The sequence below is a fragment of the Adiantum capillus-veneris genome, chromosome 13, assembly GCF_014529385.1.
Source record: "Adiantum capillus-veneris isolate H3 chromosome 13, ASM1452938v2, whole genome shotgun sequence".
Classification (NCBI taxonomy): Eukaryota; Viridiplantae; Streptophyta; class Polypodiopsida; order Polypodiales; family Pteridaceae; genus Adiantum; species Adiantum capillus-veneris.
Genome location: NC_140943.1, coordinates 62,535,230 through 62,550,145, shown reverse-complemented (window position 1 = coordinate 62,550,145; position 14,916 = coordinate 62,535,230). Strand labels below are relative to the sequence as shown.

Sequence of the window (14,916 nt, the reverse complement as noted above, 5' to 3'; positions counted from 1 at the left end):
TGGTAACTTGAGTCTAGTGGATATGTACACACATTGTAGGCAATTATATGAGCAAGAAAATACTGAAAAAATGCCATTTTATGGTTCACTCCCATGTATGCCGTCTTTTTTTACTATTGAGGATGTATGCGGTGGGCTTGAAAAGTTGGCCACTCGCAAAGCGGGAGATCTTCAAGGTATCAAGCCGGAGAAGATCAAATGGACGGGAGATTTTACCCATGAGTGGATGTGTGATAGGTTCAACCTTGCACTTCAACATGGTATGCCTTATGATTGGAGTACTAATTGGGTTAAGCCTTTGCATAAAGGAGGGGATGTAAAGAATGTAAGCAACTACCGGACTATAATGATTGGGTCTCTTATGGCAAAGTTATTTGGGTGCATAATGGAGATGAAATTGAGTGATTGGGCTGAAGAGAATGACAAGTGTGCAAAGGGACAAGCGGGTTTTCGTCGATGCCATAGCACCATTGATCATCTTGTCACTCTTCGTGTTCTCATGGAGGAAAGTCGGTTGAAAGGCAAGCGATTGTATTGTTGTTTTGTGGACTTTAAGAAAGCCTTTGATATGATTCCACGTAACAATTTGTGGAGAAGGATGGAAGAACTCCAAGTGCCAAGTGAGTTTATGCTTGCGGTTTCTCGAATCTATGAGAAGGTGATTTGTCAATTGCGCATGGGAAGAGAAATTTCAGAAATTTTTGTAAGCACTATTGGGGTTAAACAAGGATGTACAGAGGACTCGTCTTCAGATAGTTTGGACTCCGGCGACCGCAGATTCTATTTAAAGAAGAAAAAAATTTACACAGCAAACTGGTATGACTTTCTGGAAGATAAAAGCAAGAAAGTCCGAGAGTTCAAAGAAGGTGGACAATCAGTTAAATTTAACACTTTCTCTGGTTTTAGAGATGCTTCGAAGGTTTTGGCCTTCATACAGCAGATTGACATAGCTTTCTCTGGAGGGCGTTACTCAAAGCACTCCAAGATTCGGAGGGCTACTTCCTACTTCAGGGGAAATGCTCAAACTTGGTGGTCCACGCTGTTATTGAACAGGAAAGCGCTAGTTAAATGGCTGAAATATAAAAGGCTTTTTATTTCTTCTTGGCTGACTCGAGAGTACAAACGCGACATACGAACTGCTTGGAACCATCTTCGGATGACCAAGAAGGATACTTTGGACGCATATTGCGAGAGATTCTGGAGCTCTTTTCTACCGGCCTCTTCATTTAAGAAGATCTCGTTCAGAGAGCAGATTGAGCGGTTTACCTTGGGTCTTGAAACCGGCCCATGGTGGGGCGGTAGGCGTTGGCTTTCACCCGAAATTCATTAACACTTGACTTTACGACACAAAGCAATGACTTAAAAAGGAACCTGTAACTGAGAATGGAATTACACTTCAAAACAGAAGCACAACCAGGAAGCTAGAATGCTCCCAAGTAGACAGCGACAACTGTAGGCCCCAAAGGTTGGTGCCCCTTTCGGTATTTCTTTATTCTTTAACAGAGAGAATAAAACCTGTGGTTCCCTACAAGCTGCCCCGCACAACCTGGGCTGAATTCCATCTGTTTTGGCCCGATTTCGGCAACATAACTGTACTAGGACCCTTCACACTCAAATCCCCACGCATTACATAACTTTCCTGACGCATACGGACACTTTGCAAAACCTGGCGAGAATCTGCAGCACGCTGAATTCTCTGTTTTCTGCCCCGAAAATGTGCCAGATCACCTGTACAGCGGCCCCCTCGCGTCCCCGAACCTCCTGGGGGTATTAGGGACCGTTTAGGGCCAAAACCCTAAACCTGCAAAAACACAGCAGGCTGTAATTCCCTGTTTCGGGCTCCGATTCGCGTGCCGGTCGCATCCGTAGCAAGTCCTCGAGCTCCCGCACCTGTAGGGCTACTTGCCCTTTGAATCGGACGAAATTTCGCACGTGAAACCTCTCCGAATTCACCTGTACCTGCGGGGGATTAGCCGCTAGCTAATCCAGTACCTGTGCAAGAGGCTCTTGCCTCGGCAATCGTGCATGAACCCACATAACTGTACATTGGTCAAATGAAAAGCCCACTAGAGGGGCATAACATACTGTTCATAGGGGGGAGAGAGAGCAGTGCGTAGCGTGCAGGGCATCACTCCTGGCACCGCACTATACATAAGAGGGAAAGGAAGCACTCCATAGCTCTTAACATGTGACAGGTTCTCAATGAAGCATCCCCCCAGCATAAATCGAGCGCCCCCTCTTCTGCCCTTGACCTATAATGCATCTGTGAACAAATAGATGCAAAAAGGGGAAGATTTCCATGGCTGCCAAAACCTGCGTATCGCTAAAAACGCAGCAAAACAGTCCTGTAAACACGCATCTGATGCCTTCCAATGCTGAAAATGAGCTCCGTGGACCAAGGTAAAGCCATGGGAAGCTCAAAAATGGAGAGAAATGGCTGAAAATCAGTGTTAACAGCCTCCAAAACTGCTCCCAAAAGTCAGTTACGGGTTCTGTTCTCCCAGACTTGGTAAATTGACCAAAAAGTGCCACTTGGCACTCATACATGCAATTTTCCCGCATTGGGCTTCCTGCTTAAAAATATCTCAACCGGTGCATCAGTTGACTTTACAGCAGAGTAATAAAATGTTCCCCTGGTCATACCGAAGGTGATGACGCGAACACATTTCACAGCCCAAAATAGCAACTCCCTAATTTTTAGGAGATGCTTCCGTTGGGCTCCCACTAGTCATTTGACCATCTATCCTCATTGGGACCGCATCCAAAAGTGCAACGTGGCCCAACTATCGGATACTTTCTGTTGGTGATCCCACCTTGACTTTATGCCTTTATTGAGTTCACTTCCTAGTATCCACCAACTTGCTAAGTGTGACGGAGGGACCTACATGATCTTGAGCTGAGCCTAGACATCCTCTTACTATACGAATTCCAGTGCCGACCAATTTCCCATCTGCGGGTGAAACTACCATTGTCTGACCATTTGCAACTTCAAAAAGAGGGTCTCAAAAATTAAACAAAAATCATTGGAAAGAAACCAACAACTAAGGTTAGCAGTTGCCACGTCCTCGTGACAGGTCTTCCTACAGAGATCCGAGATCACTGCTTAGAACAAAAGTCAGATTCCATTCATGAATTGATGAGTCATGCGAAACGGGGTTTTGCCATTCACTCAAGCAGTTTGATCTACCCCACATATGAAATCATGACAGAAAGGAATGAACAGACTTTGAAAAATGAAAGTAGAAAAAAGAAGAGTAACCCAGAAAAGAAAGAAAAGGATGCACGACCTAAGCTTACTCTTTCACAGAGAGCTCTTTACATCAAAGAGGGAAAGTGCTTCGGATGCGGGGAAACTGGGCATATCTCCGCGAAGTGTCCTAAAAAGGCACCGAAAGAACAGAACGACAAGGATGAAGACAGGCCAGAGAGTTCGAGAGCAGTTGAGGACCACGGACGCAAAGGCAAGATGAAAGCAGGAATGATTCCAGATTGCATGGGTACTGACCCAAGCACAATTGATGAGAGTACAGAACTTTGCCGAGCTTGGGGCAAAGTGAAAGACCAAAAATCCCTGATTTTCTTTGATAGAGGAGCCAAGGCCAACTTCATTTCACCTGAATTGGCGGCACGGCTCGAGATCGCACACGATCGGATGGGACCACTAGCAGAGGCAGTTCAAGCGGCACCCAGCAAGGATGTAGCCATTACATCTGTCATTGGCAAACTTCGGTTGCACTGTCAGGGGTATTTGGGACACGAGGACTTCTACATAATGCCTTTGGAAGGTTGTGATGTCCTCTTGGGAATTCCCTAGTACCACAAGAACAACGCCGTGGTCGACTATCCGGCGAGGAAAGCAACTTTGACCACAGAGAAGGGCAAAACCATTGTACTTGATGTGAAACGTAAGGGCGAGTCTGTCCCTACTGTATCGGCTTCTTGAGAGAGATGAATGATGAGAATAGGTCAAATATGTCTGAACTTGATAAAGAACGCCAAGATTTCCTCCACACTCATGCCGATTGCTTTTCAGAGGGCCTGCCAGGCGAGTTACCACCCGCTTACCCGAGGATCATACCATTGCTCTGATACCTGGAAGCACACCACCGAACCGGCCAGCTTACCGTGTGAGCCAAGCCCAGAACAAAGAAATTATGAACCAAGTGAAAGACCTCTTGGAAAAGAGTCTTGTCCAACCTAGTTACTTCACCGTATTGCTCTCCAATGTTGTTGGTTTTGAAGAAAGACGGATCTTGGAGAATGTGCATCGATTATACAGCTCTCAACAAAATCACCATCAAGAATAGACTTCCGATTCCTAGGATCGATGATATACTTGACCGACTACATGGATCCTCGTGCTTTAGCAGGATCGATTTGAAGAGCGGATATCATCATATCCGAATCACGCCGAAAGACGTCTACAAGACAACCTTTCGAACGACTTTTGGGTTATTTGAGTTTTTGGTGATGCCTTTTGGCTTAACCAATGCTCCTGCGACATTTAACCGGATGATGGACAAGATTTTTCGAGAGTACAAACTAATTGTTGGCACTTTCTTTGACGATATCATTGTTTTCTCCAAGGGTGAGGCAGAACATAGAGAACATCTGCTTCAGGTCTTTCAGGCATTACAACATCACAAGTTAGTGATTAATGCGAAGAAAAGTGACATTTTCCTACAAGAGATACACTTTTTGGGTGGACCCGGCCAAGATAGAGACTATCCGTGATTGGCCCGATTTGAAGAATGCCCATGAAGTTAGAAGCTTCTTGGGTTTGTGTTCGTACTACAGACGGTTCATTAGAAAGTTTGCAAAGGTTGCTTCCCCTTTGCATATTTTAACACAAAAAGGAGTCTCTTTCTCGTGAGGACCCACAGAGGTGACTGCCTTTCAGATTTTGGAAGAGAAATTGCCTACAAGACCAGTTTTGACTTTGCTAGACTTACAGAAGTCATTTGAAGTATATTGTGGTGCTTTTGGTCGTAGTCTAGGTGCGGGTGCGGTCTTAATGCAAGAACGCCATGTCATTGCTTACGAGAGCCGATTGTTCTCAAGGCCGGAATTGGGTCACGAGGACGTGGCAACTTGTAACTATGTCACGAGGACGTGACAGCTGCTAACCTTAGTTGTTGGCTTCTTTCCAATGAATTTTGTTTTATTTTTGGGACCCTCTTTTTGAAGTTGCAAATGATCGGACATTGTATGGCCAATGTGAACAGTAGCTTCACCCGCACACAGAAAGTTGGTCAGGACTCGAACTCGTATAGTAAGAGAATGTCTAGGCTCAGTGCAAGGTCATGTAGGTCCCCCATTGCACTTAGCAAGTTGGTGGATACTAGGAAGTGAACTCAATAAAGACATAAAGTCAAGGTGGGATCACCAACAGATGTCAGAAAGTATCTAACAGTTGGGCCACATTGCACTTTTGGATGCGGTCCCAATGAGGATAGATGGTCAAATGACCAGTGGGAGCCCAATGGAAGCATCTCCTAAAAATTAGGGAACTACTATTTTGGGCCGTGAAATGTGTTCGCGTCATTACCTTCGGTATGACCAGAGGAACACTTTACAACTCTGCTACGAAGTCAACTGGGCAACCAATCGGGAGATTTTTAGGCGGTAACCCCGAAACGGGCAAATGCTTGAAAATGTGCCAAGTGGCTCCTGTGTACTTGCCTCATTCAGAAAAAGTGGCGCTGATTTTTAAGCTGGGAGAGGCCTCACTTTGCATTTTGTCACAGGTTAAGAGCTATGGAGTGCTTTCTTTCCACTCTATGTACAGTGTGGTGCTAAGAGTGATGCCCTGCACACTACACATTGCTCTCTCTCCCCCCTACGTGCAGTTATGTGATGCCCCACACGAGGGCTCTTCATTTGACTAATGTACAGTTGTGTGGGTTCATGCGCGATTGCCGAGGCAAGAGCCTCTTGCACAGGTACTGGATTAGCTAGTGGCTAATCTCCCGCAGGTACAAGTAAATTTGGAGAGGTTTCACGTGAGAAATCTCATCCAATTCAAAGGGCAAGTAGCCCTACAAATGCGGGAGCTCAAGGACTTGCTACGGATGCGATCAGCTCGCGAAATGGAGCCCAAAACAGGGAATTACAGACTGCTGTGTATTTTTGCAGGTTTAGAGTTTCGGCCCTAAACGGTCCCTAATACCCCCAGGAGGTCCAGGAACGCAACAGGACCATTGTAGAGGTGATCTGGCGCATTTTCGGGGCAGAAAACAGAGAATTCAGCGTGCTGCAGATTCTCGCCAAGTTTTGCAAACTGTCCGTATGCATCGGGAAAGTCATCTATTGCATGGGGATACTGTCTGTGAAGCGTCCTAGTACAGTTATGCTGCCGAAATCGGGCCAGAACAGGTGGATTTCAGCCCGGATTATGCGGGACAGCTCGTAGGAAATCACAGGTTTTATTCCCTCTGTTAAAGTATAAAGAAATACCGAAAGGGGCGCCAATTTTGGGGCCTACAGGTTATCGACGTCTGCTCGGAGCATTCTAGCTTCGGAGCCGTATGTGTGCTTAAGTGCTGATTCCCGTCACAGGTTTCCTTTTCGCGTCCTCTCTGTGCGTGTCTGAAGTAAAGAATTTCGGGTGAAAGCCAAAGCCTAGGCCCTACCGCCCCAATGGCCGGTTTCAAGGTTCCCTTGCCGGGACATCAATCCCTTTTTCCTCAAGAAGTGAGCCTCGGTTGTTTTGGGTAAAGACACAAAGTACACGAACGCGGGATTACACTATGGAAAACAAAGGGAAGGGCATTATGGAAGAGGGTTCCTCTTCAAAGGACAGGCAGGAAACTCCTATGGTCTTCGAGATTGGCGAGAGCTCACGGCCACGTCAAGACTGTACCTCCTGTTGATGTGAATGTCCCTGAAGTAGTACCGGGCACGTCCCAACCCTAAGTGTCCATGGACAAGCTACACCATAGCAGGGTTCCCGTCAATTCAGACAATTAGATTAGCAGTGATCTGGCACTTTTGTGAGTCTATTCGTAGACCGTGCATGCCCAGTCACTTAGCTTAGATGCATATCCTCCGGTTGCACACAACATGATCATCGGAATTCCCATCAGAATCCATTAGCATCAATTAGGGGAATTTTCCAGTGCATTTAGCATATTTTCCTATTTATTGGGATTTTCACTTATTATTTTTAAGTGACTTTCCAACAAAAGTAGGTAGGGCAATTTTGCTAAGTTAATATATAAGCAAACCCAAGTTAGCACTTTCTGGCAAAAGAGGCAGCAGGAGCTTCCCGCTCAACAGGCAACTTCTCAGCAGTACCCCCCTCAGCACCCCCAGCGTTTTTGGACCTCAATCATCGCGGGCAAGTTTCCATCCCTGGCGTTTTCCCTACCAGGCTGTCGCCATCACCTCTCGGCCTCCTAGCGACAGCAGGTTCTCATGATCGCCATCAGAGGTCCGGCTTTGCTAGCGTTTTTCCCTAGATCAGCATTGGCGTTTTTGCAAGCCTCATCAAGCAGTAGCGTTTTTGCTTCTGTCCCAGAACAGCCCTAGCGTTTTGGCTAGCAACAAAGGCACATCAGCGTTTTTGTTCTCAGCCCAAATCCGCAGCAGATCCCCGCAGTTTTCAGCCTATGCACAGTAGCAGATTCCCCCCCCCCCCCCCCAAGTTGGTTGCAGATGCTCCCCCATTTTCAGCCATAAAAACGCAGCCAAAACAGTCATCTTCAGCCACCGAAACAGTCCCCGAATTCAGCGATTAGAAGATCCCAGATTTCAGCCATCAAGTCGTCGTCGTCATCGGCATAGTCCCATTGCATCAATCCATTGCATTCGCATTGTACACCTTTGTGCAATCAAAGTAGACCACTCTCGTCGGCGAGAGTGGGGCCTTCGGAGGAGGGTTTTACAACCTCTCGGTGTCGTATCTCTTTTCTATCCTTCTCTCAGTCTCATTCACTTGCACGCACAATATCCACTCACTTTGTTCGTGACCACAGTACTCTCCATAAGACGAAAAGCTCTCTCTTTTCCTAAGAACTAAAAGGAACCTTGAGCAATAAAGTTCACTAATCTTGAGAAAATACAACATTCATTCCGTTGCACCTTACATGGTATCAGAGCTTTGGAAGTGTTTTGCATTACTCAAGGAAAGAACCACAAGAATTTTTTTTGCTTGTTGCAATCGCACGAACCCAAGTTTACTTGGGCGTGGCGATTCCTAATCGTGTTTTGTTGAAGAGTGATAGGAATCCCAAGAAAGAAGGGCTTGTCCAGCCTCCCCTTGTGTCTCTTTTCACTCATTGAGAGCGGAACGTGCACTTAGCGGCCGGCCAATCCACGTGAGGTGAGAAAAAGCAACCTTGGTGTGAGCGCAAGGCTGCCAAGGGATGCGCCCGCAAAAAGGAGTAGAACTCGGGTGAAGAGAAGATCCTTCTCCAACGCGATTTACATAAGGTACCGTACCGTACGGATCCGTACTGTACAATCATTTTTTTGTTGGGGAAAAAACCACAGCGGGTCTGCAAAATTGAGTTCGCCCATCAATTTTTTGTGTGCAAATTGGCAAATCATGATCAATGTGAACTTACAAGTTCTCTACAGTAACTAGTTTGTTGTGAAACTGCAAATTTTAGGTTGTGTATATTTGAGTTGTATCTGTTCTTGTCACTTCAATGTTGATTCATTGAATGTCGAGCAAGGAGTCGCGACTTGCTTCTGGTATTTGTATGAAACCTTTCCCTTGGTTTGTAGAATAGTGAACTAACATGCTTGAAGTGATACTTGTGAAATTTTTATCAAGTATGGACCATATTGTAGGTTTTTCGCTTTTAGAAAAAAAAAAACATACGAATTTTACGTACCTAACAACTCTATCCATTCGGTACTACGTACAAGACATACCGAATACGTACCGTACCTTATGTACCTTACCACCTTGGTTTTCAGCCTATGCATAGTAGCAGATTCCCCCCCAAGTTGGTTGTAGATGCTCCCCCATTTTTAGCCATAAATACTCAGCCAAAACAGTCATTTTCAGCCACCGAAACAGTCCCCGAATTCAGCGATTAGAAGATCCCAGATTTCAGCCATCAAGTCGTCGTCGTCACCATCGTCGTCGTCATCGGCATAGTCCCATTGCATTCGCATTGTACACCTTTGTGCAATCAAAGTAGACCACTCTCGCCGACGAGAGTGGGGCCTTCACAGGAGGGTATTACAACCTCTCGGTGTCGTATCTCTTCTCTCTCCTTCTCTCAGTCTCATTCACTTGCACGCACAATATCCACTCACTTTGTTCGTGACCACAGCACTCTCCATAAGACGGAAAGCTCTCTCTTTCCCTAAGAACTAAAAGGAACCTTGAGCAATAAAGATCACTAATCTTGAGAAAATACAACATTCATTCCGTTGCACCTTACATGTTGCGGAGTCAGGGGCTCCAAAACAGGTTTCTCTCGTGCTTGAACAGGTGGCCAAAACGCCTATTCCACAAGTTATGCCAGTTCAGCCCGCCACCTTTCAGAGCCCGCATGCTGTCTTGAATGGATAGGGAACTGGGTTACCAGGCAATGCACCCACGGTACATCCTGGGTATTTCGGGGGTGGATCAGTGTTCCAGAGTATGGCTGGTTATGCACCTGGAAATAAGCCGTACATGCCAGGAACAGTGTTTGGGGGTATGCAAGGCATGATGTCAAACCGCATGTATGGTAGCATCGGCATGTAGCAAGGTTTTCAATGCAACCAGGGCCAGTTTGGGGTGCCACAGGGTCAATTTGGCATGGCTGGTTTTTCTGGACAGCAGCCAGATATCGCACCTCTGACGCAAAAAGTTAATGGCCAAGATGTGCCGATCATGCCTACTACAATGCCCATGTTGCAGACTATTCCTTATGACAATTTGGGGACACTGGAGAAGTCGAAAGCTTACAAAGAAGGTGGTGCAGCTGTAAAGTTGAGTACTTTCAATGGCTTTGAGGATAAAGCAAAGGCTCTCACTTTCCTCCAGCAGTTTGATACAGCCTATGCAGGAGGGAATTCTACAGAGGCCTCTAAGGTCAGGAAAGCTGCCACTTTCTTATAAAGGACAATGTGCTTACATGGTGGACGACATTGTTAATGCAAGGACAGGCACCCACCACCTGGGTCTACTTCAAGCAAATGTTTGCATCTACTTGGCTGTCAAATGAATTTGAAGCCGACGTCATGACAGATTGGCACCAGCTTACTTCGGCTACATGCAAGAGCTTCCTGGAGTATAATCGAAGGTTTTGTAAAGCGTTACTCTCAGTGACCTCCTACAGATTTGTGCCATTGACAGAGCAGATAGAGAAGTACTGTTGTGGGCTACCTAAAGGGCCTCGGAATTACTGTACCAAGAACAGAGTGACTACCCTCACTTAGCTTATGGAAGTTACTAACACTGGTCTTGCCTTGTTGAAAGGAGAGGACAATGGGTTTCCGAGCAACAAGAAAGGAGGGCAGCAAAAGAAAAATTCAACGAAGGAAAACGGCTCCTGAAGCGTCACAGGGATCAGAAAAGGCCACAAGGATTCAGCCGGGACTACCGGAGCGCAGGCAAAGAAACAGAAAAGGAAGCCTTTTGTGCGCATGTCGCTCGAGGAAAAGAAGGTCCTAATGGCTGAAAATAAATGCTTTATATGCGAGCAGCAATTGTCCACAAAGGAAAAGACCAGCTGATTCAGATGATAAAGAGGACCAGAAAGGCAAGAAGCCTAAACCCACGGCAGGTTTGGTGCCAGATATGGTGGGTGATAGGCCCAATACAGATGCCAATGAGTTATGCAAGGCATGGGGTAAAGTTAGGGATCAGATGGCACTCATCTTTTTTAATCCAGGTGCCAAAGCCAACTTTATCTCACCAGAGTTAGCTATGAAGTTGGGCATCAAAGCTGTAGAGATGGGGTACACAGCACAGGCAGGGTTGGAATGTCCTGGCCACTCAAAGTGTGTTACTCTCATTATTGGAAAACTGCGTCTGCATATTCAGTCATATGTGGACACAGAAGAGTTCTATATCATGCCATTGGAAGGGTGCGATGCGCTACTTGGAATTCCGTGGATGTTCAGAGTGCATGGCGTGCTGGATGTCTTCGGCAAAACAATCACCCTTCATCATAGGGGCAAAACTCATGTTTTGGATGTAAAGCTCAAAGGGGAGTCTGTCCCTATTGTATTTGCTTTTGCTATCACTTCTGTAATAAAGAATCATCTTTCTGTGTACTTGATTTTTGCGCGTGATGTCTCAGATAATGATCATTCAAATTTATCTGTGTTAGATAAAGAAAGGTCGGCATTTTTGCAAAAGTTTAGTGACTGTTTTTTTGATTCATTACCGTCGCAATTGCCGCCAAAGAAACCTGAGGACCATCGGATAGATTTGGTGCTAGGGTGTAGCCCACCAAATAGACCTCCCTACAGGGTTAGTGCGGCGCAGCAGAAAGAGATTATGGGCCAGGTTGAGGAGTTATTAGAGAAGGGGCTGATTCCGCCTAGTTCTTCACTCTTTTGCTCCCCAGTGCTCCTAGTGCAGAAGAAAGATGGCTCATGGCGCATGTATATTGATTACCGTGCGTTGAATAAGAATACCATCAAGAATAGGTTTCCTATTCCTCGAATTGATGATATTCTCGATCGTTTAGAGGGTGCTGCAATTTTCAGCAGGATAGACCTTAAGAGTGGGTACCATCAGATTCGTATAATGCCAGAGGATGTGCACAAGACTGCGTTTAGAATGACATTTGGTCTTTATGAGTTCCTAGTGATGCCGTTTGGTCTAACAAATGCTCATGCCACATTCAACAGAATGATGGACCGGATTTTCCCCTCGCATCAACAGTTTGTTGGGACGTTCTTCGATGACATGATAGTCTATTCAAAGAATGAAGAGGAGTATAGGCGTCACTTGACCATTGTGTTCGAAGAGCTACGCAGTCACAGGCTACTTGTCAATCCTAAGAAAAGTGAATTCTTCCTGGAAGAGATCCACTTTCTTGGCAACACAGTCTCAAAGGATGGTGTCAGAATGAATCCCGTGGGCTGTAAAGGTCGAAGCTATTAAGACATGGCCACACTTGAAGACTGTGCACGATGTCAGAAGCTTCTTGGGATTGTGTTCCTACTATAGAAGGTTTATCAGGAATTTTGCAAAGATAGCATCACCTCTTCACGCATTGCAAAAGAAAGAGGTCACTTTCGGATGGACCCAAAAAGAGATTTCAGCTTTTAGTCTCTTAAAAGAAAAGTTGACTTCAAATCCAGTAATTGTTTTGCCAGATCTCAGGAAGTCATTTGTGGTCTAGTGTGACGCGTGTGGCAGTAGCATCGGAGCGGTGCTAATGCAAGATCGACAAGTAGTAGCTTATGAAAGCCGAATTTTGCAAGGGCCAAAGAAGACTATGCAAGTCTATGAGAAAGAGCTCTTGGCCGTGATTCATGCGCTTTCTAGCTGGAAGCACTACCTCTTAGGTGCTGATTTTGTTGTCCAAACAGACCATCAGACCTTGCGATACTTCTTGACACAGTCAAAGTTATCCGAAAAGCATATGCGATGGGCAAACATTCTTTCTATGTTCCACTTCCAGATTATGCATGTGGAAGGCAAGAAGAATGTTGTGGCTGATGTGTTATCAAGGAAGCCACAAATTTCAGCTGTGTCAATTCCTTATCATCATGAGTTAGATGACATGAAGGAACAGTATGCTATTGATAAAGATTTTGCAAGGGTCTTTGAATAGTTGCAAGAGGGGCAACATCATGAGCACTACCTCTTCAGAGATGATTTTATGATGATGCATGGCAAGACTTTGTGTCACTAGGCCATTGCGACATAAGGTCATGGAAGAGAGTCATGTCCCACCGTATGCAGGGCATCATGGTATTGATGCGACAGTTAAAGCCGTAGAGACATTCTACTATTGGCCTACCTTGAGGCAAGACGTGGATGCCTTTCTGTGAGCATGTGTGATTTGCCAAAAGGTCAAGTTTGACAGGCAAAAGGCACCAGGGTTGTTACAACCACTGCCGATTCCGGATAAGCCATGGGAAAGCATTGCTATGGACTTTATCTTTGATCTTCCAAGAACACCAACAGGGAATGATGGTATATGGACCATTATCTACAAGTTCAGCAAGCATGCCCATTTTATCCCTGTCAGGAAGAAGATAAAATATGACCAGATGGCACGCTTGTTCATGTACAATGTGTTTAAGTACCATGGTATGCCACAATCGATTGTCAATGATCGTGATCCTCGCATGACCAGTTTGTTCTAGAGAGGATTGTTTGAGAACATGGACACTACGTCGTCTTCGTTTCATCCACAAACTGATGGACAGTCAGAAGAGGCTAATTCTATTGCTTTAGATCTGCTGAAATGCTATGTGTGAGATAATAAGGGCAAGTGGGAACAGTATTTGCCTATGCTTGAGTATGCGTACAATAATACGGTGCATTCGTCGACTGGCAAGGCACCTTTTGAGATTGTTGAAGGCGGCAAAAAAGTTCCTCCCATTTTGCATACAAAGGACAAGAGCTTTGAGGCAGATCGATATATTGAGAACATGGATGAAATGTATAAAAATATTAAAGTTGCCTTGGAGAAGACTTAGGCAAAGCAGAAAAGGCTGTTGATCGTCACCGTCGTGAATTGCTGTTATCACCTGGTGATTGGGTACTGTTGAGGTTCGAAAAGGCAAGGTTAAAGAAGATGAAGGGCAAGGAACGGCTGTTTTTTAAGCTCAGTATGCGTTATTATGGGCCTTTTCAAGTGCTTGACAAAATCAGCAATGTGGCTTACAGGCTGAAATTGCCTAATGCGTGAAAGATCCATAATGCGTTTCACGTGAGTCTTCTAAGACCCTTCATGGGTGATGTACCAGAAGATATGCCAGATGAGGATCAGCCAGAAGTTGAGGAACTTGATGATCCTGGTACCTGAGCAAGTTTTGGCACATAAGGACAGAAAAGTTAAGGAACAGGTTGCAAGACGCTATTTGGTGAAGTTCAAGAACTATCCGCCTATGGATGCAAAGTGGATGGAAGAGCATGAACTGTCAAAGTCACCAAAAATGTATTGCAGCTTTACCTTGAAGCCTTTGGGTTACAGCCTACTTATGCCCCAACCCAACGTGTGCAAAGGAGAGGTAATGATAGAGCTAGCACCTCAAATGTACATATTAATTCAGTGTAATAGATGGAATGACAAAAGTATGAAGGCCTCATTAAGTCATTTGTACCTATGTGTTACAACCTTTCTTGTTGATACATGCGATCATAAAAGAGTGTTAATAGCACAAGATCATCAACGGCATGTATTTAGTTATGCAATGGAGGACGTTTGCGATTTCAAGAGGGGGGTATGTGTTAGGTGCAGCGGAATGAATGTTGTTTTTTCTCAAGATTAGTGATCCTTATTGCTCAAGGTTCCTTTTAGTTCTTAGGGAAAGAGAGAGCTTTCCGTCTGTAGAGTGCTGTGGTCACGAACAAAGTGAGTGGATATTGTGCGTGCAAGTGAATGAGACTGAGAGAAGGAGAGAGAAGAGATACGACACCCGAGAGGTTGTAAAACCCTCCTCCGAAGGCCACCACTCTCGTCGGCGAGAGTGGTCTATTCTTTGATTGCACAAAGGTGTACAATGAGTATGCAATGGACTATGCAACTTGGTCTATGCCGATGACGACGACGGTGACGACGACGATGACGATGGCTGAAATCTGAGATCTTCTAATCGCTGAATTTCGGGACTGCTCGGTGGCTGAAAATGATTGGTTTGGCTGCGTTTTCTTGGCTGAAAAATGAAGTTTCTTAGGGCTGAAAACTGATGGTCTTTACGGGCTGAATCTGCTACACTTTAGGTGAATAATGCCGGTCTTAATTTGCTGCTGAAATCCAAAAACGCCAGGGGCTGAAATTG

The 14,916-nt window shown here is 45.4% G+C and overlaps 2 protein-coding genes across 2 annotated transcripts in view; both read right to left on the bottom strand.

The window, feature by feature from the left end:
- Positions 1–14,916, bottom strand: part of LOC147444128 (uncharacterized) — a 70,383-nt gene that overhangs the window by 44,360 nt on the left and 11,107 nt on the right. The window lies entirely within an intron of this gene.
- Positions 1–14,916, bottom strand: part of LOC147444129 (uncharacterized) — a 60,768-nt gene that overhangs the window by 43,601 nt on the left and 2,251 nt on the right. The gene's annotated exons all lie outside the window — the stretch shown is intronic.